General features: G+C 38.2%; 2 pseudogenes across 2 annotated transcripts; both read left to right on the top strand.

Moving 5' to 3' along the window:
• The first annotated feature begins 14,431 nt into the window (after positions 1-14,431).
• Positions 14,432-16,768, top strand: LOC306638293 (HMG box-containing protein 1-like; annotated as a pseudogene). Its single transcript has 2 exons — positions 14,432-14,673; positions 15,231-16,768. The product of its transcript is annotated as an HMG box-containing protein 1-like (transcript).
• Positions 16,769-19,300: 2,532 nt separating this feature from the next.
• Positions 19,301-21,251, top strand: LOC306670996 (afadin- and alpha-actinin-binding protein-like; annotated as a pseudogene). The gene has a single exon. The product of its transcript is annotated as an afadin- and alpha-actinin-binding protein-like (transcript).
• The last annotated feature ends 2,566 nt before the right edge of the window (positions 21,252-23,817 follow it).

The following is a 23,817-nucleotide window of genomic DNA, read 5'->3' as shown; positions in this document are numbered from 1 at the left end:
TCTCATGTTGCAGTGGACAGTCTTTTCACTCTGATATTCAGGACATACATCCTGCCTCCTTCACACCAACATCACATAATGCATTCTCTGTCAGCTTCTGTCTACATCCTAACCCTTCTTTGATAAGTTTGAGCCTGCTGCCATCTGTTACCACATATATGTCATTCAGTAATGTTCTTAAGAAATTTCAATCTTCAAAGACATTTCAATATTTTTGCTCTCAGTAACCTAACAATCACATTTTGTAGTTAGCAGGGCAAAGATTTTCATCTCAATAAGGAGTTTATGGGGGACTAGAAAGTGCCAATTATATGTTACATTAGACTTTTATACATATTATTGGTGTAAATACAGAGTCAAACACAGGATTATGAAGACTGTTTTTCAATTCCTAGACTGATGTTCCCTCTCCCCTGCTACCAGTGATAATGACCTGGAAGAAGACATCTGAAGCAGTTTTCTGGTTATGTCTCACCTTCAGGTTGACTGCATCAAGAATATAAATAAGTATTGGTTTTCTCCTACTTCTAGCCCAGTGGACCCATATGTGGCAGTGACCAGGTCACCTACAGTGGTGACTGCCAATTCTACTCCAACATTCTGTAATGTTCTCTCAAAGCACTCAAAGCAGGAAACTAAAGGTGTGTGTGTGGGGGGAGACTTTTTCAGTCCTCTTCCTGTATCATTATTAAATCTTACTTCTAGAGATTCCAGTACTTGCTCCCCCATTTCTTCCATCCCTCCCTGTGCTCTCCAAAGGTATGTATGATCCTACTCAATGAAGAAACAGAAAGCCACTGTGGTGAGAGTGCTATGCCAGGAACAAGGATCAAGTGGAGAGAACTTGGTAGCAGTAGCCACCACATTTAGATGATGTGACCATAGAGGAGACTCATCCTCATGCCCCAACCATGCTTGATGAAGAGGAGGAAGAAGAATCTGGACGAAGAATCTTCCCAGCTAATGATTTATTGGTCTTTGAATGAATAATATTCTGCAAAACAACTTTGTTTAGCTTTCAACTTGGCATGTGGTTTAATTCTTGGACGTATCAAATGTTTGGGTAACACTCATGTAAAATACCCATTTTCTTTTTTTTCTCCTTCCTTCCTTCCTTACTTTCTTCCTTCCTTCCTTACTTCCTTCCTTCCTTCCTTCCTTCCTTCCTTCTTCCTTCCTTCCTTCCTTCCTTCCTTCCTTCCTTCCTATACTGGGGATTGAATCCAGGGGCTCTTTACCACTGAGCTACATCCCCAGTTCTTTTTGTTTTTATTTTGAGATGGGATCACACTGAGTTGATGAGGCTGGCCTTGAACTTGTTGTCTTCCTATCTCAGTTTCATGAGTTGCTGGGATTACAGGTATACCTACCTCATTATGCCTGGCTAAAATGCACAGGAGTTTGCAGCAAGGAAGCTATTTGGAGAGGTAGAAAATTTTCCTGATATCTGCTTCTTCCTTTAAGAAGAAAATCCACATCCTTGTCTAAGATTTAGAGGTCAACCCCAATATCTTAAGAGAAAAAGGCAAAGACACAAGAGTAGATCAAATTTCTTTCTTTCTCCCCTTCTTCTTCTTGGCTTTTCCTCAAGAGAAGGAATAGTAATCTTCATCAGGATAAATGATATTTGGTGGGGCAAGATTTGGCTTTTTTGTTTTCCCCGTTATACAAATACTAAAACTGACATGAGAAACCATGTCTAGTGTCTGAACCTCAATGACTGCAACAGACATCTAACAATCAGGGTGCAGTTTGGGGGACCCACAGTATTACAGACTCAAAAGATGCTAGTACCAGGAAACCAGTAATTCCCAGGATAACTGAAGAAAATATATTATTTTAATATAGTAAAAATGAGGTCTTTGGAGGTCATCACTCAGAATAAAAGAATAAAAGCTTTAGGATCTGTGTGACGGATAAATCTCTTAAAAGTTGTATAGGAAGGGCTGGAGACGTAATTGAGATGTTAGAGCACATAGTGTGCTGGGTCCTTGTGGGTCCTGGGTTCATTCCCAGTCCTACAAAAAGAAAAAATAAAGTTGCTTATGATTTCACTGTGGATAATGAAACCTAATCAGCCTAACCCAAGGTTCACTTTAGTAGAGAGTTGATGAGAAAAATTAAAATAAGGAAGGGTAAACGTAAATTCCCAATATAAGCAAAAAAAAAAAAAAAAGTTTCTCCACATCATAGAATACCTCTTCAACAAAGGTAAAGGGTCAATGTACTGAGCAGCATGACATTTTCTTTATTATATTTCTCAGCTGTAACTTCCTCCATAAATTGGGATCATATTTTCATTAAGTTATCATTCCCTTCTGTTTTCCAAGTCATTAGAAAATTAAATTCATGTGTTTATAAAGCACTCAAAGTATAGCTTTAGTGTTTGTGACTTCTGAAAGGCACACCATTCATAAAATCTTTCTGATCTGTTGAAGAGAATTCTACATGCATATGATCTAAAAAAGCTAAAAGTGATAGCTGCATTTCCAATGTCAAGGTACCTGGGTGCCCCCTGGTGTTCAGTTCTCACAACTACTATCCTTACACGATTTCAAAATTGCTATTAAATCCCAGGTTCCACAAAGCACCTCTTGGGCATATATTTATATCCATACCCATCTATATATCGACATGATTCTGCTACAAGTTAGCATAAAAATCATCACATGCCAGGCCAGACGTAAAATCAGTGTCACTGCTTTCAGGATGCTTGGAAGGATGGTCCTATACCTTCAGACTTCTAGCTTCACCTGGGATGTCTTCTCAGAAGCCATCAGCTTTGTTATCCTGTTAGTGTCAGAGATCAATCAATGTGATATCTAAGGTGTATGTACAAACACTTTCCCTCTGCTTCCCACTGAATGTGATATATAACCTCTTCATGTCCAACATCCACACAAGTCCCTGGTTATTACCTATTTCCTAACATTTGAATGATCCAAGTATCCTCTCGTTCTTCCTCTTTGAACAGCAGCTTTCTTTCTTTCTTTCTTTCTTTCTTTCTTTCTTTCTTTCTTTCTTTCTTTCTTTCTTTCTTTCTTTCTTTCTTTCTTTTCTTTCTTTTTTTCTTTCTTTTGGATTCCTTCTCAGTCTTATCCATGTGTCTATTTTTACCTCTATTCTTGGGGCATGGCATTAACACTCTTTGCTATTCGACTATACAAAGGAGAGCATCAGAGGTGACAGAAGGGAGGAAGCCAGGGCAGGCTTCTCACTTTTGTAAGAACAAGATGAACTGACAGGTTTCTTCACCAGATATAGTGTTTGTAAGAAAGTGCACACAGATAGGCCTTGAAGAGGGCTCAGGGATTTGACTAATGTGTGGCTAAGACAAAAATTCATGTCCCCATCTTCATAGCTTCTAAGTCTCATCCTTTCTGTTCACAGTGCTGTGCCACCTATCTCTGGAACCTCACCTCTACTTTTGAAGAATAGTTTTACTGGATATGGAATTTTTGGTTGATAGTCATTTTCTTTCAGCACCTTGTATCATCCTACTGCTCTGACCTCCGTGGTTTCTGGAAAGAAATCAGATATAATTTTTTATTAACACGTGTTAATTGTACAAATTAATGGGTTTCACTGTGACATTTTCAGACACACTTATATTGTGCATCTTCATATCTACTCTCCTTCAACCCTCCCTGCTGCTGGACCCACTTTCCAGTCTGTAATTGTCCACTCTTACTTTTAGTTCATTCCTCTCCCCAGTTTCCACATATGAAACAAACCATGCCATACTTGTCTGAGTCTGACTTATTTCACTCAACATAATGTCTTCTAGTTCCACCCATTTCCCTGCAAATGACAGGATTACTTCCTTTTTGAATGGATGACTAATACTCCACTGTATATTTACTGTGTTTTATTTAGTCATCTCTTGTTGGGCACCTAGGCTGATTCTATATATTGGTGGCTATTGTGAATAGTGCTGCAATAAACCTGGGTAGGCAAGTGTTTATTTTGTATGCTGACAAATGGTCAACAAATATATGAAAAAATGCTCAGCATCTTAAGCCATTTGAAATGCATATCAAAACTGCATTGAGATTCCATCTCACCCAAGTTAAAATGACTATTATTAGAGAACCAAAAAACAACAAAGGCTGGCAAGGATGTGGAGAAAATAGACCGTTGGTGAGAATATAAATTATCACAGCCACTGTGGAAAACAGTTTGAAACTTCCTCAAAAAAACTAAAACTAGAACTCCCATATTGATACCGCTCTTTACGGGTGACGAGTCCTGCTTCCTCAGGTGTTGAAGTATAACGCCGGAGAAGCACGCCGAGGCAAATGTAGAGTGGAAAATGCAGCTTTATTAAAGAAAAGTAAAAGCAGACTTCTCCCGGGTGGAAGAAGGGGACCCAAAGGCGGAATCCGTGGGATGAGCAAATCCTGTCCTTTTTATGGGTTTTGTTCTCCCATTCTCTCCCCTTATCTCTTTCCTTCCTGCCTACAGGTTAGGCCTGGTTTTGCAGGTGAGAAGCGGATGGGGCAGGGGAGGGCCAAAGTGACTCAGGCAGGTAAGGGCCCAGGGGGCATTAATCAGCATCTTCCTGCCTGTAGTCTCTGACAAGGGCAGGTAAATTTGGTTATCAATGGGTTCTGCAGGTCCTTGACATTCCATTCTCCCACAGCAGTCTCCAACTTCCAGAGGCAGATGGTTTTATGGCCTCCATTTCCTCGATCTGACCCGATTCCCTATTTCTACACTAACTGCCTGTCCCCAATTCTGGCTTCAATATGATCCAGCAATCCCACTTCCAGGTGAAGGAAATGAAGGCCGATGGTAATTTTCAGAACATCATTTGTATGTGACGATTCACTTCTCCCTTGTTGCTTTAAAGATTTGTTGTAGTTTTGGCCATTTTATAATTTCTCTATGTGTGGATCTGAGTTTATTCTACTTTGAATTTGTTGAACTTCTTGGATACATAGATTAATGTTTTTATCAAATTTGGGAAATTTTCAAATTGCTTCAAATATTTTTTCTGTCCTTTCTCTTCCCCTCCTCTTGGCCTTTCTGTGTGTGTATTTGTGTGAAGTGTGATATATGAATTTAGTGTTATAGATATTAGTAGTTAAGATTGGAATAAAATAATTTGTGATTGTTTTTACTCACAGCTTCCGAGTGAATCATGAGTACTCAGTGAATAAAGTGAATAAAATTGCTGAAGCTTGTGAATATATTGTTTTCAGTAAATTTATTGTTATTCAATACATTCTAGTATTGTGGGAAGATGCAAACATGTTTTCTATATTAATGATATAGTTTTCTCATAGCAATCATTGTGTGTTTTACCCCCCTTTATTAGGGTGACATTATTACATGAGTTTATTCATTGTTTTTAGGTTTAACACTGAATTCTTGGGATAAATCCCACTTGATCATTGTGAATAATCCTTTTACTGTGCCATTGTATTTAGTCTGCTAACATTTGGTTGAGTCTTTTGTGCCTCTTCAAAAAGGATATTGGTCTGCAATCTTGGGTTTTTCTTGTGATGGTAGTTTTACCACTGTTTACCAGTGACGAGTCCTGCTTCCTCAGGTGTTGAAGTATAATGCCAGAGAAGTACACCACGGAAGTGAACAGTAGAAAGTAAGAAGCTTTATTAAAGAAAAGTAAAAGCAGACTTCTGCCAGGTGGAAGAAGGGGATCCAAAGGCAGAATCCATAGGATGAGCAATGAAAGTATTTGACTGTGTTCACAGAATGAGAGGTTTTTGATAATTAATTCAATATCTTTACATGTTATAGTTATTTTGAGATTTGTAAATTTCTTCTTAAGTCAGTGTTTGTGTGTTTGTATAAATTTGAATTTGTACATTTCAGTTATCTAATTTGCTGACATATAATTGTTACAAGTATTTTCTTATGGTCCTTTTTAATCCTGTAAGGTTACTAGTAATATCTCAACTTTCATCAAATGTATATTTTAAATTTAGGTCACATTCTCTATTCTCTATTTCTACTTGAATTGTCAAAGCTTATTTTGAATTGCTATATTTTATCTAAGGCAACCTATATTTTATATATTTAATCACTGACAAAGAGCTATACAGTAGGTAGTTTTAAATATTTGTTAATTAAGAATTCACTATTAGAAGAGTTCCCTTTTAAACCTAGCTAAATGTTATTGTAAAAAAATTTACTTACAATTTATATACCACAGAGCAAAAATAATCATTTCAAAATATACTTTCTTTCAGATGTGAGGAGCTTAACTAAACTGCATGATGGACCATGTGTAAGTAAAGTAATTTTTCCTTTTCATTTTTTAGAACCAGGTGTAGTTATGAGCTTACTGCTGTTGAGAATTTTAAATGTTTTGTTTTGAAAAATTTCATGTGGAATAAGCCAATCCCCAAAAAACCAAAGGTGGAATGTTTTCTCTGATAAGTGGATGATGATACATAATGGGGGGAGTGGGGGTGAGGGGGTGGAGGTAAGAGAAGAATGGAGGAACTTTGGATTGTGTAGAGGAAATGGGGTGGGAGTGGGTAGGGAAAGGAAAGGTAGTGAACTGAGATGGACATTATTACCCTATGTGTAAAGTACAAAGCTGCTCCCCCCACCCTTTCCGGTGCAGCCATTTTCCCTGCCTCCCAACCACTTGTCAATCTGTGAACATCCTAGCTAGCTATTGGTTTATCAGTCAGCTTGCAAGTATCCTTCTCTGTTATTGGTCCCCTGTTAGCCAGGCAGAATTCAACTGCTTCACAGTAGCTACCCTGCCATCTTTTCTCATGCTTCTTTCTCTCCTACTCACTTTCTCTATCCTCCTCACTTTTCCACTCTCTCTAGTGCACACCCTTTCTCGTTCCCTTACTTTTCCTCTCATTTTCTCTCTTACCCTGTAGGGAGACACTTTGTTTGCTTAATAAACTCCCTTATGTGATTTCCCGTGTCCAGTGAGGTTTTCTTGGGATCCCTTACATTGGTGCCGCGACTTGGGATGGGTTCTTCCACTGTCTCTTAAGCAAGCGGAACCCCATCTGAGCCCCAGTGCTCACCCCTTCCATTCTGCCTGGATGCTCTGCTCTGCATTCATCACCGGACTTCAGATTGGTGAATCCTCTAGGCTGGTTCCCCTAGGCCAATTTATCCGGGACCCTCGAGGCAGCTGGGGGGGTACCCACAGTCACAACTTTTATAGTTATGGCTGGCCCCTATAGTCAGTTTTATCTGCCCGGTGGATTCCTGATTTTATGTTGGAGATTCTCTCTCAGGGTTGAGGCTCATCTCGCACTCGCACTCACACTCGCAAACCCTGATATCAGGTCCTCAAACCCTTCTCAGCTTTTGCACGGCACACACATTGGTGCCTGTATGATGACACAATCAATGTGCTGCCCCTCATCTCCAGCCCAGTACTCTGGCCTCGGGACGCCCTGGCCACAGACTCGGCCGTATCAGTCCCCACCATGAAATATGGGTCCTCCAATCTGGCAGTCAACCCTGGAACCCGACCCCCAGCTTAAAGCCATCAAAATTCATTTGTGTAATGGCACACAGCTTCTGTGAGTGAGCGGGCGGATGGAAAGGAATTCCTTATCTTCAAGTCTCTTCTTTCTTCCTTCTTGGCTCTTCCTGCAGGCTCAGGCACCTCCGGCCCCCGTTTCTCCATCTTCCCCTGCTTCTCCATTTCCTTTACCCTGTTCTGTTTCTGCTTCCATTCCCCAGCCCAGCTCACCTAGTCCTCCTGCCACAAGGTCCTGCATATGCCGGTGTGGAGGGAGTAACCAGTCCAACCATCAGTGGCATATCCCAGTAAGGAGTATAATATAGCAGCCCCATTCCCCACAAGTAGTGGGAGATAATTGTTTCACAATTTTCTGCATCCAAACCTGAATTGATTACTAACCAGAAAAAAGGGTTAAAATGCCCTAGGCACCAAGTTTCTGCTAGAACATGTTAGCCCCTTTCAGATCCAGATCTCAGTCAAGGCTTACATTGAAATGGAAATGGAGGAAACCAGAATGCTCAGTGGGAAACCAGTCTCAAACCCAAGGAGAAAAACTGTCCATTTTAAATTTCTCCTGGGCTGCAACTCAGAATACTTTTTCTCCCCCTTTCACCTCTTCTTTTTCATTTTCTCGTGCTATAATTAATGACCATTGTCATTTTTCTTCTAGGACTTTTGTTTTTCTTAAATGCTATATTTTTGAGCTCACAATTTTGATCCTACATACCTAGGTTAATGATTTTTGATCAGTTCTTTTTATCCAACTCTAGAGTTATTTTTGGACATCTGATACATTGCAAAGGAGATAAGCATTATAAGGCCTTTGCTTTTGTGTTAAATAAAGCAAGCATAAAAATTAAAAATTTAAAAATGGATCCAAATACTTTTAATTCACATGATTTAAAAAGGTTCAATTTAAATTGGGTAAACTAATAGAAGTAAAATGTATTTAAAATTAACTCACAAGTCTCTAGGTGGTCAAACTAATAAAATGATGTTTATAAAATGTCTAACATCAATTTTTCTAGGACTTTTCTTCAATAGGAAAGAGACAGCAAATACTGTTTACACTTGTCTGACATCTTGTTTTTTTTACACTTGTCTGATATCTTGTTTTTTTTACACTTGTCTGATATCTTGTTTTTTTTTATTGTAAACAAATGGGATACATGTTGTTTCTCTGTTTGTACATGGAGTAAAGGCATACTTTTTTTTTTTTAACAATAAGATGAGTGAATTAGAGTTTACATGTATGGGATTACTCAAACGTGTTTGTTAGAGATATCTGATTGATTGATTTACAAAGTTATTCCATGTGATAACATACTTAAACATTATTCTTTGTATATTAAATGTGTTCATATTTTCCAGGTATACAAGCCTTTAAAGCAGAAAATTTATCAAGCTGCTATTCTCCAAATTAAACTTGTCTGTAATGGTAAACCTATCATTTACTGTTCTATTATAGGATCTGTCATCAATAGGGTATATGTAAAATTTGTTAAATGTATTTCAAAAAGTTATTGAGAGCCCAATTTGTTTAAAGGTTAAGCATGAAAGCATTTTATCACTTTGCCACAAAAAAGGAAACTTAAAAGCTCTCTCAGCCTTTCTTTAATTCATGTTTTAGATATAATGTTAAATTGTGTTAACGAATGTTCATATAGACTCAGAAGTCAATATATGTAAACTTCTTAAAAGGACATTTAAGAAAGAGTGTAATGTGCAGTAGCAAAAATGGGACAACAGTGACTGAGATTGGGGTCTCTGACCTCATGACTGTGGCATGCCTGGTGCCTGGGAGTGCTCCTGTGCAGGGACACAAGATGCCTAACTGCTGTGGCAGTACATTGATCTCAGGCACACTGCTCTTGGTCAGGAAGGAATTCTTTTGCTAGGTAACCAGTGTTTCATCAGCTCCCTTCTCTGGTTCCTGCCCACCTTACAGTAACTTTGGACAGTGGACTTCCTTGAGAGCTACACAGAGCTCCTAACATTGCACTTTGCAGCTCTGAAAAAGTTCTGTTAGATGTCCTAGCCTCTAACTTTCCTGAAAACAAAAAATAATGCTAACATAGTCTTTAACCTAATAATAAGACATATATAAAGATTGCTGACATAACTCTTTAGATCTGCATTTCCATCAGAGAACAGAGCTAAAAGCCTCACCTTACCTGAGATAAGGCTCTGTCTCACAACCCTGCTGCACATTAGAATGGCTCCAAAGTAAGCCAGACTTTAACTCATTTAAAGTTGTGTTCAAAGGTTTGATGTTTGTTGTAAAGATTACTGTGATCTCAAACAGGGGATATAATGAATAACTCAGCTAAAATTCAAGATAGCTATTGCACAAACTGAATGTTTTACTGTTGGTGATCCCATTTTGTATTTTCCTTGTAGATTCTAATTGTTGCCTGATCAATATTTTGTGGAAGTACTGCTTCAGAGTGAACACTGTAAATTAACTTGGAATAGTAATCCATCACCTATAGGACAGATAATGTAGACCCCAATTAGATAAAAGGGGGTAAATAACTGTAAATTTAAAGACATTGAAGTTAAAGCCCAGTACTCTTACTTTATGACTGGTGAGACTGACTTGCTTGATGGTTAAGATCAAACTTAGAGATTGAGATTAAATACAGAGGTCAAGAAAAGTCCATATTTGGGTCTTGCACTCAGTCAGCCTGAATCCAGGGAACAAGAGGATTTCTCTACGGAGCTTTGCAACTCTGGGTGTGTCACAAAAACTCCTGATCATGGAGATTGATGAGACCACTAGAGAATGAAAAGTCACTCAGTGCACCTGCTGCAGGGAAGGGTCAAGGAAAAAGGGAGACATCCCTGGTGCTTTCAAGGGAAGCCACCTCATCGAGGAGACCCTGCCTAACCAATGGCACTAAATGGAGCTAAGAAGTTGCTCTTAAGTTCTCTATGAGAGACCCCTGTGGGACCTCAGCTGACTCTTTAACAGACAGGAACAGGTCACTTTGACCAACTTGATCTTAAACACCTAGCAAAACAGTTAAAACCAAAATATAGCCATTCTTGGGCATTTAAAAGAAATAATAGTTTAATATAACTTAAGATGTAACTTAAGATTACACTTGTGTTAGCCCACTGGAATAAAGACTAAAAGCTACAAAAGAGAGATTCTTAGGCAAATGTGCCTGATAACTATCAAGAGAAACTGCCAGAGTCAGAAGTTTTAGTCAGTTTAAGGCCTACAGATACAGGTAGGCTTAATCTATGTTTGCTAGTAACAGAAGTAAAGAGATCTCTACTAAATGTTGTGTTTACATTCCTGATAACCTGGACAATGTTAAAGTTCCTAAATAAAGGCCTTGTCCTCTCCAGCCTGTGCTAGACTTTGTTATGGGAACAACTTCTCAGTTCTTCTACCCCCTGGTGAGGGATTATTGACTTCTGTCATCTTTATGATATGCATTGGCATGTTTCAGATTCTGCGACATTTATATTGTATCAATCTCACTTCAGTACTCATGTCTTTCTGTTTTTCTCTCATAGAAGCACCCATCCCCAGATGCCTTTACAACCTGCTCTTCCTCAACCAGACTTCTACCATGGACCCCTCAATTAACCCAATTTCTAAAAAGGGAACTCCAAACTGCTTGCCCCACACTGTCCCCTTCCAACTCAAAGAAGCCAGACTGGTCATTGCCCCCTTTCCCTACAGCAGTAAAGGAGTTCCTAAAATTAGAGGGGTGAATGAAGCCAGAATTGGGGACAGGCAGTTAATGTAGAAATAGGGGATCAGTCAAATCGAGGAAATAAAGTCCATGAAAACCATCTGCCTCTGGAAGTCTGGAAGTTGAAGACTGCCCCAGGGAGAATGGACTTTTTACATCTCACCTGCAAAATCAGTTTTAGTCACTTAGGCAGGAAGGAGAGATAGGCAGGAAAGAACTGGAGAACAAAATATTTTCTTATAAAAACAGAAATGGGACCTTGTTTCTGTGTCCTCAGGCTCTTGCCTCTGGTCTGGTGTCATGAAGGCTCCTGGGAAGCTAGCTTTAGTTCTCCTTGCTGCCGTGACTTTGTTTGGATACAGTGCACCCACAGGCGTAAAGGTCTACTGTAGTCTCACATGGCTGCAAATCAACCTTAAAGCACTGACAATTGGCGATTGGTATTTGCTTCCTGATGAAGCGTTTCTGGGATATGGATGTCCTGTAACCAACGTGGAGGAGGATGTTTACATATTTTTATACCCTACAAGTGACTGCGGCATCCAAACTCGGATTGCAAAAGGGAAGATTATTTTTAGGACATCACTAACATTTATCTCGAAAACATCACCAAGACAAGGAATCATGCCTATCACGTGTACTCTTCATCGAGGCAAACCCAAATCATGGCCTGCAGTTTTATTCATCCATCCAAGTCAGGGCAAAACATTGGGTTCTCCATTTTACCAAATGTACTACCAGAGCCATTTCAAATGTGGTTAATTGTCGTTATATTCCTGTACCGAGATCCTTCTCTATCCACGAAGATGAATGAAGTTAAGGAAGTGCCTAACATTGGAACATTGCCCACCCCATGCCTCGTTTTATTTTCAATGGGAAATGGAAATGGGTTATGTAATGATGTACAGCGCAATGGGAGCTACTTGAGGACAGAGAAGCAATAGCAACCTTTTGAAATGGCACAGCTTTTACTGATACCATGTGTTTTTAGATGTTCTTATGAATCTGTAATTTTAATAAAATTGACATTTCTCTTATGACTGCTTTTGAGAAAGGATTTTAAAAATTATACTGGAGTCAAATTCAATAAATAATTTTGGGAGGTTAAAAAAAAAAAAAACAGAAATGGGGGAATGTAATGTACAAAGCTGCTCTCCCCACCCTTTCCGTTGCAGCCATTTCCCCACCTCCCAACTACTGTCAGTCTGTGAACATCCTAGCTAGCTATTGGTTCATCAGTCAGCTTGCAAGTATCCTTCTCTGTTATTGGTCTCCTGTTAGCCAGGTAGAATTCAACTGCTTCATGGTAGCTACCCTGCCATCTTTTCTCATGCTTTTCTCTCCCCCTGACTCACTTTCTTTCTCCTCCTCGCTTTTCCACTCTTTCTTGCATGCACACTTTCTCTTTACCTTTCTTTTTCTCTCATTTTCTCTCTTACCCTGCAGGGAGACACTTTGTTTGCTTAATAAACTCCCTTATGTGATTTCCCGTGTCCGGCATGGTTTTCGTGGGATTCCTTACAACTTTAACACACAGAAAAGGGGAGAGAAAAAAATTCCAAATTGATAAGAAGACCTCCAGGTAGGATGACTCAGGGTCCTTCAGGTCCCACTCATGAATGTCAGCTCCTATAGCAAAAACAGAGAGGCTCCAAGAGGAAGGTTCAGAGGAACACAGCTGTTGTAACAGCTCTTTAAGAATAAATTAAACCAGGAGTTCTGCAGTGGAAAAATGAGAGGCATTGGAGGTTGAAATTAATATTTGGATTATGTTGAGCCTATGTGTTGAAGCTAAGATATACAGATAGCACAAGACTTATTATGAAAGAGGCAACTACTCATCAAAGGAGTCCCTCACAAAAGAGGAAGAAGAATCCATCTCAACAGATGTGTAAGTCTAAGATCTCTGAAAGCATAAGGAAACAGACAAATAAGTTTTCCACTCCAACTTTACAATTCCCCAACAAAGGAACCCACAGCTGTCAAAGGGGATTTAGTTGGACCTGGTGGCACATGCCTGTAATCCCAGTGACTTGGGAAGCTGAGGCAGGAGGACCATGAGTTCAAAGCCAGCCTCAATAACAGTGAGGTACTGAGCAACTCAGGGAGGCCTTGTCTCTAAATAAAATACAAAATAGGACTGGGGATGTGGCTCAGTGGTTGACTTCCCCTCAGTTCAATCCCTCATACTCCTCCCCAAATAAAAGGGGACTGAAATCCAGAGAAAGACTACAAAAATTGATTATTAAAATGACTGATGAGCTAAAAGATCTAAGGAACAAATTAACAGAGCAAACACAGGATGTGAAAGACCATTTCAATAAAGAGATGGTGGGCCCAGAGGAGATCAGCACTCCAAATTCTGAGCTGCACATACCAGGTTTTCACAATATTAATAGGCTGTGTAGTGTCATAAATTTTCTTGTCTAAAATAATATATAGTTGTGTACAGATTTCCCAAAAACATCATATATGATTGTGTAAGGGTTTCAAGTGGGAAGTATGTTTACAAAGTGTGAAAAGGGAGACTGGCTCCTCTTACTAGGACATGAGTAAATCTCTAGGCTTGGGCCTGAAATCTTCACAGGTGCTTTTACACTTTAAAGGAAAGGAGTTAGATCCTAGGATAAGTCCTTTACCTTCAAAAGGAAGGAGTGAATGGTGATAATTAGGTTTCCTGAAAACCAGCTGGTGGGAATGGGGAGGGGAACTCTGTCCCTTTTCCAGGCACTAATTTTTGTAGATAGCATCCTTAGTTTATTTTATATCCATGCCTGGGTCAGTTACCCACTACAAAAGAAAGAGAAGACCTAAAGCAACAAAACTGGAGATGAAAGAGGAGATATCACCAGACACTTCTGAAATCCAGAGGATGATTAGAAACTATTTTGAAAATTCATACTAAAGACTTGGTAATGGTGATGGGTTTAGAGTGTTGGGATGGTGTTATATAACTAAGATGAGGTGCCAAAAACTAATAAAGTTACAAGAAGATATTAGTGAACTGTAAATGATGATTGGTGGACCTGCTGATGGAGAATTAAAAAAACAATCTAGCTGGGAAGAATGAGGAAACCAAAGAGTTCTGTAGAGTGAGAGGGAAGACAAGAGAGATTACATCTATCTGTGGACCTCAGGAAGAGCAATGTTAATACATAAAGGATAACTCTAAAGAAATAGATATGTGTAATACAGTATCTCTGAATTTCACAACAAAACAGTTACTAAATAAGAAATTTCTTTTATGAGAATTCTTGCAAAAGAAGCTGGAGGCCATGGCTTACATAGAAATTGAGAATTCAGAGCACTGTAACATGGGGTGGGAAGTGAAGACAAATCAGATACCTAATGTAGTACAGAAACTCCTGCTGGTGATGGACAAGAGAACTTCAGGAATGAATGACTAATGGGAGTTGCTACAGTATAGGAGAATTTGCCATGTTCACCTGGATATAACTCCTATGGTGAGCACATGGAGTTTGATGACCTTCTGTAACGGTTAATTTGAATTGTCAACTTGATTAGATTAAGAGATGCCGATGATTATGAGGTTTCTGGGTGTGTCAATGAGGACATGTCTAGGAATGATTGGAATGTGGGATAGTGAACTGAGGTGAGGACCCTCCGTAAGCATGGGCGGCACTGCCCAACAAGATGGTGGCTTGGATGGAATAAAAGTTGGAAGAACAAGGAAGCAAATGCAGATGCAAGCTCAACTTTTCTTGAATGAGTTCTTGATTGCTGCTTTGATCATCTGAGGATATCAGACTCTCACTTCTTCACTCTTCCAAAGCAGAATCTGCCAGTGATTCTCCAAGGAGTTTCCAGAAGCCTTGGTCTCAGACTAGGGTAGCACTGTTGATCCCTCTTGTTCTGGGACTTCCACCTCTTAGACTGTACAAATACTGGTTCTTCCAGTTCTCCAGCCTGCAGATGGCCATTGTGGACTATCCAGTTTCTGGTCACGTAAATCAATCTAATAAATCCCCTTCTAATAATCATACTTCCTGTTGATTCTGTTCTAGAGAACCCTGACTAATACACCTTCCTGAACTTCAGGCTGTTCAAAGTGATCCTACCCAATCTGTCATATACCAGTTGAGTTCAGATGTTTCTCACCAAGAATATGCAGGACATCTTGGAACCAGAATACCTCAGATATATCAGAAAATACTTACTGTGAAAATGAAGTGGATTGGCTAACGGATAAGCAAATATTACTATGAGTCCAGAAAGTCCACTTATGCAGTGTTTTTTTTTTTTTTTTTACAACAGATCATCTCCTGTGCACATAATAGCTACAAGAAAAAGTTTACATTCCTATGCATGCCCTCCACCAGTGTCCTCTTTTTCAAAGAGCAAGCCAGTCTTCCCTCACCACCCCTGGAAGGAGAAAACACCAATAAGACATAGAAGGGCAAATAGTGAGTCAGAAGCTGACACAGTCTGCAAGTCCTTCCTGTCAGATGATGATGATTTAGGATGGTGGAACTATTTGGCACTGTTTTTTAAAATACACACCACTGTGATTTCATAAGGGAAACAATAAGGAATGGCAAGATGTTGAAGATTTTGCTAGAGCTGAAGTGTGATAATGAGGAGGAACTCCAAATGGGTACTCATAAGGGTTATGGTTCTGATGGTCTAAAGTTATGATATGAAGAAAGTGTGTCATTTGGTAAGTCTGTACTGAAGTTGACTTTTGGTCCTGGTATAGTAGAAGATGACTTACTTACTGTAGAGTGTAAGCTGGACCACTGTTTCTATGTTAAAAATAAAGGTTGATAATCATCTTATCCAAGCTTGACTACAGTACAGCATGGCATTCCATGTTGTGAAATTCATATTGGTGATGTATGTCTACCTCCTGGATACCCTGATACCATTAATTTTGATGATTTAAGTGTTTCGATACATTTAAAAGCTGTGACTTCACACCTATAGATTCTTCTGAAGTTTATGTGTTAAGTAGAATGGCTCATCAGCATTGTGCATCTTTATCTTGTGGAGAACCTGGTGGTCAAGACTTTTAAGGATCTGGATTCAGCAAAAACTAGCTCACCTGGATCATCACAGCTCTTTTCCAATTCTTTGTATGGTAAAGCTGTGAAAAACCACGGCTCAGGGACTGCGAGTGCCACTTCATCTAATAAGTGTAAAAGACCAATGAGTGCCTTCATGCTTTTCACCAAAAAATATAGAGTTGAATATACTCAGAGAAATCCAGGGAAAGATAAGAGAGTCATAAGTGTGACCCTTGGTGACAGGGGGAAGAAAATGAAGAATAAAGAGAGAAGGATGTGTACATTAGAAGCAAAGGCTTTGGCTGAAGAACAAAAATGTTTAAATCCTGAGAGTTGGAAAAGGAAAAGAACAAATTCAGGCTCACAACATTAAATCAGGATGCTTGTGTTCTTAAGTATATAGTTACATAAACATTGACTCTTGATGGAACGACTTAAGAAGATCTAGGTCACACCATTTGTCCTGAATTCATGTGAGCACAAGACACTGATAGCATTGAGTCTTGAAATGATTTAATAATATGAGTGAGGATTTGCTTTCTCCATTAGAGCATTAAGTATGCTACAACTGTCAACATTGCAAACCAAATTGCCTTATTTTCCTTCCACCTTGCAAATTGATATCCTGTGGTGCTAAAGTATAGTAGAAAGGAGAAGTGTACACTTGTTTTATTTTAAATTGTAAGAAAGGGGAATTTAAAAAATATTTAACTGCTGTTTATTCATTGGCTCATTACTGCTTAATTAATCTCGTAAATGAGATGAAATGAAGCAGAAGATAGGGTTGGCCTTTCTGTAAGGAACCACCGTGTGACCCAGCATCTGTGTCAAACAAGGCACTCAGTCTGGCCAGTGCCAAGAGACTATGTAACATGTGGAAGGTGGTTGGTGTGGTTGTCCCAGTGAAAAATGCCACCTACTGCAATTACCACAGGCATGCTGAGTTCATGCAGCATATGGCAGCACTCATCCATTATTCCAGTGGAGACCTAGTATGGGCCAAGGTAAAATTAGTTAATAGCATTGGGATATAGTCACTATAACGGTGGTATTAATAGTCCAATGCCATTGTATTTTTTAACTTTGTGTTTTATATCTCCTCACCAATGTATCTTAAATATATTTTGTCATCATATCTTTATGGTGGGGGCAGACTTTGCACTAATTGCACTGCAATACTTGCACTTCACTTTTCTTCCAACTGTCTAAAATTAGAGCAAATACATTGACAATTGGCTTTTGCTCTGAGATATAATCATGGCTTTACATATTACTTACCAAGTGATGTTTCTGGTTAGGAATCACAATTATAAAATTGATTTCAGTTCATTTATACTTTTTCATGATATTGTCCCTCAATTTTGCATACTGTATTCTTGTATATTATTTCAAATAAAATGAAAAAAAAATTTTAAAAAGAAAACTTATACTAAAATGAACTAGAAAATCTTGATGATATTGACAAATTTCTAGATACATATGAGCTACCCAAATTGAACCATGAGGGTATGGAAAATTTAAATAGGCCAATACTGGACAATGAAACTGAAGCAGTAATTAAAATCCCTCCAATAGGATGTGGGGAAAAAATATATACTCATACATTGTTGGTGGGATTGCAAATTGGTGCAAGAACTCTGGAAAGCAGAAAACTTGGAATGGAACCACTATTTGACTCAGTGATCTCACTCTTTGATATGTAACTAAAGAGTTAAAATCAGCATACTATAGTGATGCTGCCACATCAATGTTTATAGCAGATAATTCACAATAGTTAAACTATAGAACCAGCCTATGTGCCTTTCAACAGATGAAAGGATAAAGAAAATGTGGTATAAATACATAATGGAATATTACTCAGCCTTAAAGAAGGATGAAATAATGGCATTTGCCAATAAGTGGATGAACTAGAGACTTATGCTAAGTAAAACAAGTCAATCCCCAAAATTAAAACACTGGATGCTCTTTCTGATATGCAGATGCTAATTTGCAATAAGGGGTGCGGGATAGGGAAAATAGAAGTACTTTGGATTAGATAAAGGGGAATGAAAGGAAGGGAGAGGGATTGAGAATGGGAAAGTTAGTAGAATGAATCAGACATTACTTTCCTATGTTCGTATATGTTCATAGATGAATACAGGACTGACGTTAATTCCATATCAGAAGAATGGGAAGGTATACTCCATATGTATATAACATGTCAAAATATATTCTACTGTCATGTATATAAAAAAAGAAGAAGAACAATAACAACAGCCCTCCAACAAAGAAATACTCAGGACCACAATGGATTTTCAACTGAGTTCTATTAGACCTCTAAAGACGAACTAATGTTAGTACTCAAATTTTTCCTTGAAGTAGAAAAGGAGGAAACACAGCTAAATTCATTCAATGAACACATTATCACCATGATACCAAAGCCAGACAAAACACATCAAGAAAATAAAACTTCAGACCAATATCCCTGATGAACATAGGTGCAAAAATACTTACTAAAATATTGGCAAGCCATATTCAAAAACACACTAAGAAGATACTACACCATGATCAAACAAATTCCATCAAATTTCAATCAAACAAGATTGGTTCAACACACACAAATCAAAAATGTAATTCACTACATAGAGTTAAGGACAAGAATCATATGATTATTTGAATAGAAGCAGAGAACCATTTGATGAAGTCTGGAATCCATTAATATTTAAAACATTAGAGAAACTAGGAATAGAAGGAACTTACCTCAACATTGTAAAGGTGATATATGAGAAACCCACGGTCAACATCATACTGAATGGAAAGAAACTGAAAGCATTTCCTCTAAAATTATGAACAGGACAAGGATGCCCACTCTTTTCACTCCTGTTCAACATAGTCCCTGAAACTCTACCCAGAGCAACCAGGCAAGAGAAAGAAATTAAAGGGATGCAAATATAGAACTAGGGCGGGCACTAGGTGCCGCCTGTGCGGGCCGTGGGAGTGCGGGAGCCCCGGAGGACGCCACGAACGGGGACTCCCGGCCGCTCCTGGGGGCCGAGACGATGAGGAAAATGAGGCCCAGAGGAGATTTCCGTTCAGAATCACTTAGTTTGAGATGCCTACTTAGAAGAGTGACAGCAGCTGGTCTACATGTTTCAGTGCTGAACTAGCTCCTCAGGTATCCTGGCTCTGGAAATTGCTATGGGAGATTGGATGACTATTACAGATCCAGGTCTGTCTGCAGAAAGTAAAAATATCTCTCAATATACCTCAGAAACAAAGATGTCTCCATCAAGTCTATATTCACAGCAAGTGTTATGTTCTTCAATACCTTTATCAAAAAATGTGCACAGCTTTTTCAGTGCCTTCTGCACAGAAGAGAATATTGAACAAAGTATTTCATATCTTGATCAGGAATTGACTACTTTTAGTTTTCCTTCATTATATGAAGAATCCAAAAGTAAAGAGACAAAGAGAAAATTAAATATAGTTGCTGTTTTAAATTGTATGAATGAGCTACTTGTACTTCAGCGGAAGAAACTTCTAGCTCAGGAAAATGTGGAAACAAAGAATCTGAAACTGGGAAGTGATATGGACCATCTACAGAACTGCTATGCAAAACTTAAGGAACAACTGGAAACCTCCAAGAGGGAAATGATTGAGCTTCAGGAGAGAGACAGACAATTGCAATGCAAGAACAGGAATTTGCATCAGCTCCTGAAAAATGAGAAAGATGAGGCACAAAAATGACAAAATATCATTGCAAGTCGAGTTACTCAGTATAATCATGATATGAAGAGAAAAGAGCATGAATATAATAAACTAAAGGAACGTCTGCATCAACTTGTTATGAACAAGAAGAATAAAAAAATAACCATGGACGTTTTAAATTATGTGGGGAGAGCTGATAGGAAAAGAGGCTCCTGGAGGACTGGTAAAACAGAAGCCAGGAATGAAGATGAAATGTATAAAATTCTTTTGAATTATTATGAATATCATCAGAAACAAATCCTAATGGAAAATGCTGAACTTAAGAAGGTTCTTCAGCAAATGAAAAAGGAAATGATTTCTCTTCTTTCTCCCCAAAAGAAGAGACCTAGAGAAAGAGCAGATGATAGCACAGGAACATCACTTGTAGGTTATCTCTGATGTTGAAGATGCTGGAGAACTAACCAGAGAGAGTATGTGGGACCTTTCCTGTGAAAATGTGAGAGAGCAGCTTACAAACAGTATCCGAAAACAGTGGAGAATTTTGAAAAGTTGTGTAGAAAAACTTGATAACCAAGTTTCAAAGGTACACTTAGAAGGTTTTAATGATGACGATGTGATATCATGACAAGACCATGGACAAGAAACTGAGAAACTGGAGTTAGAAATTCAGCAATGTAAAGAAATGATTAAAACACAGCAGCAACTTTTACAGCAGCAGCTTGCTACTGCATGTGATGATGATACCACTTCACTATTATGAGACTGTTATTTGTTGGAAGAAAAGGAATGCCTCAAAGAAGAATGGTCCCTTTTTAAAGAGCAAAAAAGAATTTTGAGAAAGATGAAGCTTTACAGAGGCTGCTATTCACTTAGGATTGGCGAGAAAGGCTTTTGAAGAAGAAAGAGCCAGTTGGCTAACGCAGCAGTTTTTAAATATGACTACATTTGACCACCATAACTCAGAAAATGTGAAACTTTTCAGTGCCTTCTCAGGAAGTTCTGATCAGGACAATCTTACAATGCACTCAAGGACACAGCAAAAGAAGCCTCACAGTGTGTCTAATGGGTCTCCAGTTTGCATGTCTAAACTGACTAAATCTCTTCCTGCTTCACCTTCTACTTCAGACTTTTGCCCAACACTTTCCTGTGTATCTGAGCATAGCAGTTCAATCAATGTACTGAATATAATCCCTGAAGAAACTACACCAAATCAGGTTGGAAGAGAATGCACAAATCAGAAGTGGAGTGTGGCGTCAAGAACCGGGTCACAGGAAGGATGCTACAGTGGATGCTCCTTGACCTATACAAATTCTCATGTAGAAAAAGATGACTTACCTTAGATGTGTGTGGATGGGATTTGTATCATTAACATTCATCAGATTTCACATCTAAGTTGAAACAGGGTATGTCATAAAGTCAGTCATCTCTTATAATTCAGGATGGTCTGAGTTGTTTGTTTGGACTTAACTGTCTTTCCCCAAAGAGCTGAAATGCTAAATCTATTTAAAAGGATATAAAAGCTTTGGATATGTATTTTTAGTAACAGAAACATCTGGTTCTGTGAATAAAGGAACATATAGTTGTTTGGATGGAAACAAAAGCACTAGAATAAGTTTCCTCTTTATAGGTATTAAAAATAGCACTTTTAGGAAACTGATTATTGTAAATGTTTAATTTTTGCCCCAAACATAGTTGGCATTGGAAGTTTAATCTTTACTTGAATGTATACTGTAGATTTTTAACAAAGCAAGTTCTGTATTTATTATATTTAGTGTGATTTTGAAATTACCTCTTTCATATGTTTTAAAATGAAATTTATGTGTGTTTTGTACATAGATACACATGATTATGTTAAGAGGCTTTAAGACTTAAAAACTTCTACACAACTATGAGTATAGTAAGATCTACACAACTATGAGTATAGTAAGATTTTCAGTTGTATTGTTTACAGGTGTGTTAGGACCATTGCCACATTGCATTTAAGGTTTTTTTTTTTTTTTTAATCCATATGGGCAATAAATATTCAAAAATCTGAGAAAAAAGAAGTAAATACCTCTCTTTGGTGATGTCAGGATCCTCTATTTAGAAGATCCAAAAACTTCATTAGAAGACATCTAGAGTTGATAAACTAATTTAGCAAAGTAGCAGGATACAAGAGCAACATATATAAGGCCAATCACTTCCCTCTAGTGCAATAATGAATCTGCGGAGAAAGAAATCAGGAAAACTATCCTATTCAAAAAAAAAAAAAAAAAAACCTGAGAATAATTCTAACCAAGGAGGTGAAAGACCTCCACAATGAAAACTATAGAACACTGAAGAAATGAATAAAAAAAGACCTTAGAAGATGGAATGACCTCCCATGTTCTTGGATAGGCATTATTAATATTGTCAAAATAGCCACACCACCAGAAGTGTTATACAGATTCAAAGAAATTCCCATAAAATGCCAATGACATTCTTCACAGAACTAGAAAAAACAGTTCTGAAATTCATCTGGAAGAATAAGAGACCCAGAGTAGCCAAAGAAATCGAGTAAGAAGAGTGATGCTGGAGGGATCATAATACTGGAACTCAAATTATATTATAGTGTTCTAGTGACAAAAACAGCATGGTATTAGTACCAAAACAGACATGAAGACAAATGTAATAGAATAGAAGACACAGAGATAAATCCTTGGATACAGTCATCTGATACTTGACAAAGTTGTGAAACACACATTGGAGAAAAGATAACATTTTTAACAAATGGTGTGGGAGAAACAGGATATCTATATATAGAAGAATGCAAGTAGATGCTTATCCCTCACTCTGTGGATAAGACTATGAATTAGATCAGAAACTTTGTGACTGCTAGAAGAAAATGTAGGCTCAACCCTCCAACATATTGGTGCAGGCACTGATTTCCTAAACAGGACTACTAAAGTGCAAAGAAATAATAGCAAGTGTCAATAAGTAGGATGACATCTAATTAAAGTTTCTGTGCAGCAAAGGAGATAATTAAGAGTGTGAAGAGAGAGACTGCAGAGTGGTAGAAGTTCTGACTAGGGGCAAATAACAGGGGATTAATATCCACAATATATAAAGAATTCAAAAAACAACACACACAACCCAAATTATAAATGAATAAACAAAACCAAATTGCAGCACAATTCATAATACTCAAGTTCTGGAATCAGCCTAGGTGTCCATACACAGACAAATGGATAAAGAAAACGTGGTATACATATAGAATGGAGTTTTACTGAGTCATCAAAAAGAATGAAATTATGTCATTTGATGGTAAACGGATGTAACTAGAGAAAATAATGCTAAGTGAAAGAAACCAGAATCAGAAAGTCAAAGGTTGATTGTTTTCTCTCATATGCAGGAGAGAGAGAGAGAGCGAGAGAGAGCGAGAGAGAGAGAGAGAGAGAGAATATAAAAAGGGATTTTGCAAAAATTGAAAGGAGAGCAATAGAGTAGAGGAAGGGGATCAAGAGGGGCGAGGTGGGAAGGGTTTGGAAAGTACTAGGGAATGAAATCTACCAAATTATGCTATGTTCATGTACAAATATACCAAAATGAATCTCATATATATATAATCTCATATATATATAAAATAATAATGCACTAATGATGATGATGATGATAATGACAACAGAATGGAGAGCAGTAACGTGGAGCAAGTTGGAGAACAGAGAAGGGAAGGAAAGGGGAAGAAACTGGGGAATGACATTGAGCAAATTATGTTATGTGCATGCACAAATTGGCATGATGAATTCTACTATTATGTATAATTTTAATGCACTCACTAAGAAAGTCAGTGAAAGTGCTCATTTATGCAAAAAAAAAAATAGAAAAGATAAACAAGTAACTAAATAGATTGGTTACATATAGAGTGGTTAAAAAAAAAAAAGAAAAGAAAACAGAGTGGGAATACAAT

Source organism: Sciurus vulgaris, assembly GCF_902686455.1.
Source record: "Sciurus vulgaris genome assembly, chromosome: 10".
NCBI lineage: Eukaryota > Metazoa > Chordata > Mammalia > Rodentia > Sciuridae > Sciurus > Sciurus vulgaris.
Note: the sequence above shows the minus strand (reverse complement) of the source record. Positions and strands in the feature narration are given on the sequence as shown.